At 55.3% G+C, this 6,122-nt stretch overlaps 1 protein-coding gene across 1 annotated transcript in view; it reads left to right on the top strand.

The window, feature by feature from the left end:
• LOC113204729 (uncharacterized) overlaps positions 1-6,122 on the top strand; it is a gene marked incomplete at its 3' end in the record, with an annotated part of 243,415 nt that overhangs the window by 141,549 nt on the left and 95,744 nt on the right. The window contains exon 2 of the mRNA XM_052270342.1: positions 794-868. The remainder of the gene's footprint in view (positions 1-793; positions 869-6,122) is intronic.

Raw genomic sequence — 6,122 nt, 5'->3', positions numbered from 1 at the left:
GGCCTAGTTTATGAATGTTTATTTGCCACGCTAGAATTATGCCACTTTGCTGCTGTCACTCTGCGAGTAATACGATCCGATCATTGGGTTTCGATGAGGATCTATATCGGGGTACAGGCGGCGTTTTGTTGGAGAGCGTTACTCTCTAGGATCTGCGCCTGCTGCATGCCGCATGACCGATGAGTACCCCCCTCCTCTCTCCCCCAATCCTCTCTCTCTCTCTCTCTCTCTCTCTCTCTCTCTCTCTCTCTCTCTCTCTCTGCAGTAAGCACCGCGCCGCTACTTGTATGTCGGCGCAAAAGGGAGAGAAAAAGATGAAAAAGAGCTGTACCGCTCGGGCCCTTTGTGCCATGAATACAGTGAAAACCACGAGACAGTGGGATAAGGGGGGAGAGAGAGGGCAGACAGAGAAGACAGAGAGACATTAAGCAGCACAAGGTGGAACTGGACACAGAAGCAGACAAGTAGACTAGGAGGCGGAGGTGAGGAACTCCTGCGGGGTCAGCAGGTCGGGCTGAAGTATAGCCTGGCGTGATTACCGGGGATAATGTGACATTCTCGCGCCTGAATCCTGCAGTAACGACGTGGAGGTGGGGCGGCGAGACGGGCGCTATTGTGCATGACTCGGTGTGATCCGCGGGCTTCTCGGAGGCGGAGAGGGAGGGGAGTCGGCCGAGGAGCGAGGGGGCCACCCATCTGGCTGCAACCCCCAGCGCTGCTGAAACAACAACTAGCACCATACCTCTACCAGGTCGTTGACGTGCACCCGTGTCATGTCATGTGTCTGTTGCAGGGGGGAGCGCCAGGAGCCGGGGCTGGACACCACCAGCATGAGGTCGGAACGCTAGCGCCTCACCGACTCGCCACGGTAAGTAAGAAGTGTCCTGCGCGATTGCAAAGGAAGTGGCTGTGTAGCGGAGAGTTTTAGGTGGTGTATACCGTGTGGACCATGAGCTCGTCGGGTACTCCGTGTGTTCCCTCACGAAATTAAATGAAAACGGAAAAGTTTGCGCTACCATGAAGTTTTCTAAAATGTCATAGCGTAAGTGCTTTTCAAAATTGACGTTTCCTTGAACTTTCGGTCGAAAACGCCCCCAAAAAACTTCATACATTGAATCGAAAAATTTGCATTTCTTACTTCCCTACAACACACTGCCCTACTCAACTCACGCGCCCTCCGCGAGCGAACGGAATTTAATCATTCTGCGCTCCTTTTGTTTTCGAGGGACCGCATACCCTCCGCCTCCATTAGTTCTTTTAATGAAATGAGACCGGCTCGCGCGCCGCCGCGGACAGGCCGAGGAGAGCGGAGCCTGCGGAGCCCTTATTTACTCTGGCGATTTATCCGCCGTGAATGGCCTTTGGGAAGTCATTAATGCCGATCCAGCAGCTGTCTGCCCGGCCGGCGAGGAGCAATGAGATTTTATCGCGAGCGAGCCCGCGAAAAGGAAAATGCGGGCAGAAAATAAAAAGTACTTTTAAGCTATAGAGAGGGCCGGCGTTGTCGGTGTGGTGGCGGGGGTTGTATTTCATGGCGGGGAGGGCGTCGAACCCTCCTCGGCGGCAGTGGCGGCAGGTGCACGGGTACCCGCCGAGTACTCTGCATAGGCAGTCGTTCGGGCGAGAGTACGCACGAATAGTACTCGTTGCTCACCCAGAAAAGCAGGTACTTGAAAATCAAGTGCATTTTCTTGAAACAAGTGCATGCACTCGAATAACCTGAGTTCTCATCGGTTCTCATTGCAAGGAAATGCTTGATTGCAAAGTACCTGGCTTATTTAGGGCGCAGCAGATCGACTGCCGCGTGCAGCTGCCACGATCCTGATTGAGCTGTCGACTGACGCGCTGGGTGTCATCAGGTCCCAAGTCCCCTCCTCCCTTGTAAAACTGTTTTAGTGTGAGGTGACCTCTTTGCCTGTTGTTCTCTCTCTCGCGGCTCCATAACTAAACAAGCACTCTCCTGCTCTAGATCCCGAAATAGGTTTCCAACAACGCTGCGCTGCGGCCACCGCCGCTCGCGAGGAGGAAAAGGAAAAGGGGAATGATGATGATAATTCTCGCGCGTTTATTTTGAACGCTTTTGTGTTCCCCTGAGCGCTGGTGGGGCGGGGCCGGGCGGGGCGGGGCGGGACGGCGGCCCTGTGCAAAGGGCGGGATGCTAACAACGTCAACGCTATTTTTACATCCCTCTGAGCGATCATCGACAGCAGCGGCAGCGGCGCGCGCATTTGGATCAAATTCTTGGCAATAAAATGTGCGCGGTACGCGCGGCGAGGCGAGCCGTGGTGGGCCGCGACCTGACCTGCCCCCGTGCCTGTGTGGTGCTGCCCACTGGGACGTACAGGCTCGCTGGCGATGATGATCATCGGCGAGACGATGCAGTGGCCCGCGTGATGTGGGACTCCGCTCACTCCGCACGCTGGTGCCGTGTTTTAATGCATTATGTGCTGCATGGCCATATGTATCGAGAGCGCTTTAGATTCGAGCTGCCGCATGCTCCATTATATGGTCTCTCCGTCTCTTCTCTCTCTCTCTCTCTCTCTCTCTCTCTCTCTCTCTCTCTCTCTCTCTCTCCATCCTCCCATAGCGAGCGATTCCCCTATTCCGTCTATTTCAGCCTGCTCTAATGAAGTTCCAGCACTAGACAATGCCCTCCCCCTCTCCTTCCCCTCCCTGTCCCCCTTGTCATATGCGCATAGCACGCTATAGGCCACTTATCATTTTGCGTTCCCTGCACAAAACGCGTTTATTTGGATTTTGCGGGATAAACTATCTCTGCCGGTCAGTCTAACGTGGTGGATTGGGAAGAGGAGCCGGGGGCGGCCGCGTGACGAGAGGGAGAGGGGAGCCCCTTCCCCGCCCAAGCCGGGCTGCTTCTGCTGCAAAGCGAGTTGTTTGGCGTCGCGAAGTGGGGTTGGGGGCGGCCTGTGTCGCGTGAGAACTTTTATCTTTTCGCAACGTGTTTGTTGTTCCGGACGATCGCCTCTCAAGGAGTGCCCTGCCGTGTGTGTGTGGTAGAGGGCGCAGGAGGGGTGCTGCTGAAATTATTAAAGTAGGTTGCATTTCCAGAAAATTGAAAACAAAATCGTTTTTGAATATTTTTTGTTCACCCAGAAAAGCAGTCCTTTGGCGTAAAGAAATTTTATTCGCCTTACCGAAAATTTCATAGCAGAATTTAAAGATACATTTTTCGGTAGAATGACGAAATTTTTTATTCTACCCAACGAAATTTTTGGCAAATTAGAAAAGGTGTTTGTCAAATTGAAAACAATTTCTTGAGCAAACGAAATTTTTTTTTTGAAACAGCTAAAATTTTATTGGTTTCGGCAATGTCAAAATGTTGTTGTTAGAAAGATATGGTTTTCTAAAGGTTTCCCAAGTGAGCTAACCTACAGTTTTGTTTTTGATTGGTGTCATGAAAAATGTTGTGTAAGCCTGCCTGGAGTGTCCCTGGACGGGAGTAGTGAGAGCTCACCGCGACCTCATTGTGCCAAAAGCCTTTACCATGCCTCAGCTTAAATTTCACAGGCACGGGAAGGGGGTAAAATAAAAATAATGTGATCCAATAAATAAGCATATTTTTTTGTGTGATTTGCTTCGCCGCGTTTTTTTATTCTATTTCGCGATCCGTTCCATCACGCTGGCAATGGGGCGTAAGTCACCTGGGCTCGGCGCCGGGCCTGCCTGTACCTGTGTGCAATCAGTGCGACCCCAGCTGAGCCCGGCGGGGCGGGGCGGGGCCGGCCGTCGAGGGAATTTGCCTGCTTGTTGATAGGAAGGAGGAGGGCCATAGGGCTTTCACGCCAGAGCAGTCTGCCTCCAATCGATATGATGGAGTGATATACCGGTCCAAGCCGGGCGCCCGCGGCGGTGTGCCCCCGCCCGCGCCCCCCACCTCCCTCGACCTGGACCAGGACGCTGCCCCACGCCCCACTGAGCCCCACCACGCTCTGGTGCCCCCCGCTGGGGGGGCTCCTTCTCCCGCACCACCACCACCACTACCCCGCTCTCTTTCTTAGACCTGCAGGAGGAGGAGGACGACGATGATGATGGGGGCGCGGTGCGGAGGAGCGGGTGGCCAATTTAATTTTTCTGCGCGCGTCCCATCAGGCGGCCCATGTAAGTGGGGAAGACAGCCGCCGCATGTAAACGCGAGCAAGCGCAACGAACCCCCTTCCAGGCCCCGCTTTATTCCTCTCCGCCCTCGTGCGCTAACGCCAGGCGTGGGCCACCAGAGGTCACCGCCGACAGCCATCGCTGGAGGCGCGCCACGCCCCACCATGCCCTGCCACGCCCCGCCACGCCCTCGCGTCGGACCACAATCCCCTGACGTGATGTGAACTGTACCGTGCCTTTGGCCCCCCCGCCTAGCGCCAGAACCAAATGGAGCAGCTCAATTCTGTTATTCGGACTATCGGATCCCTCCTCCCTTCTCCCCTTCCTCTCTCTTCTCTCTCTCTCCCCCTTCCTCGCCGTTGCCATCCTTTTTCTCCCTCCCCGCTGATAATAATAATGTCCATATCGAATAAGCGCCAACGCTTCCCCGACCTGCACACGAGTTATGCCACCCTTTATGACGCCCTCCCTACCCCCTCCCCCTCCACTTTCCTCCTCACCGACAATTTTGCTCCCCGCTCGCCCGCCCCTCACACCTGCTTTTGTCGCTCCACACTCAGAAAGCAGGGTTGCCTGCCTGCTCCGCGTCGACATTGCGCGCGAATATATATATCTCTCTCTCTCTCCCTCTCCCTCTCCCTCTCTCTCTCCCTTTGCTTTCGTAAAGCCTCCCTCCCGAAGCGGTTGCTTTTGTTTCCGCCGAATCGATGTATATGTGTGGCGCGCCCGTGTTGTTTTGTTTGCACATTTTAATACAATACATGTCTCTATAATTGTCGACGTTTGTTGCCCGCCCGGCCCTGCGGCGAGAGAGGAGAGAGACGGGGAGGGGATTTACAGGAGCGGGCGTGTAACGCACACACACACACACACACACACACACACACACACACAGATACACTCGGTATGAGAAATAAGAAATATCGACGAGGCCGAGGACTCCCCGCTCCGGAAGTGTTTTCCTGATATTGAAGACAGTCTGTCTGTCTGTAGCACGCAGATAAGGGGGCCCCCGTGTTTGCCATTGTGTTTGCCGAGAGCCGGGCGGAGGCTGGGCGACGCTCTCTGTGTCGTCCTAGGGGTGGAGCAAGCAGCAGGGGAAGGTATAGCAGCGCCAGAGGATCACGTTCTGTTGTTGTGTATATGTCGTGGCCTCTCGGCGACTGCGGGGGATAGAGCGGCGGACCCGCCCGCGCGCGGGCCGCAAATATACAGTATACTACGGTAGTCGGATGAGTTTACCCGTCGCGGGGTTCGGGCTGCGGGCGATGTTGTTGTGGCGCTTGGAAAGTAGTTGTTGACGGCGGTGTACATGGCCCTGCAGGTGAGTGGGCGGGCGTGGCCGCACCACTTAGTGGCGGCCGCCACCTGCTCCCTACGCTCCCCTAGGACCCCCCCCCCTCTCTCTCTCTCTCTCCCTCTCTCGCTCAGGACCGGATATGGAAGTGATTGCGTGGGCCGGAACTGCATGTGCCGCCGGACCCATCAATGCTTGCAATTGCTGCAGCCGTGCCCGGCCGTGCCCATGGCGGCGGCGCAGCGGTGCACTCTGGTGCAACGGGGTCTGGGGTCTGGGAGGCGCGGCACCATGTTCACCATTGGGGACTTGTAGTACTTGGCCGTAACGCGCCCCTCCTCGCCGAGTCAGCGTCATGTTTGGACGAGGTAGTGTGGACTTGGCTCAAGCACCCCGAGTATCTGTCTTCGCGAACGAAATACTGAAGGGTCAATTCCAGGAAAATGGTTAGAAAAGAACGTCCGTACGTCACGAGTGATTGAGAGGCGCTTTCTTGTTGTTGTTTTTTTTTTTTGTTCAACAAACAAATTATTTATACAGAGCTCGGAAACTATTTTTTCTTACCGGCCGCGGCCGAGCATATTTGCAGTCTCTCTTTCTTCCGGATACGCGTTGTCCTCTTGGTGCCTGTGCCAGCCATATCATCAGCAGGGTAGCGCATAGCGCTGACAAGCGCGACCCTCCCGTCGTCCTCCAAGGGGCGCCCCCC

This window comes from Frankliniella occidentalis, unplaced genomic scaffold, assembly GCF_000697945.3.
Source record: "Frankliniella occidentalis isolate FOCC.00 unplaced genomic scaffold, Focc_3.1 Scaffold118, whole genome shotgun sequence".
Taxonomy (NCBI): Eukaryota; Metazoa; Arthropoda; class Insecta; order Thysanoptera; family Thripidae; genus Frankliniella; species Frankliniella occidentalis.
This window is presented reverse-complemented; position numbering and strand designations above follow the sequence as displayed.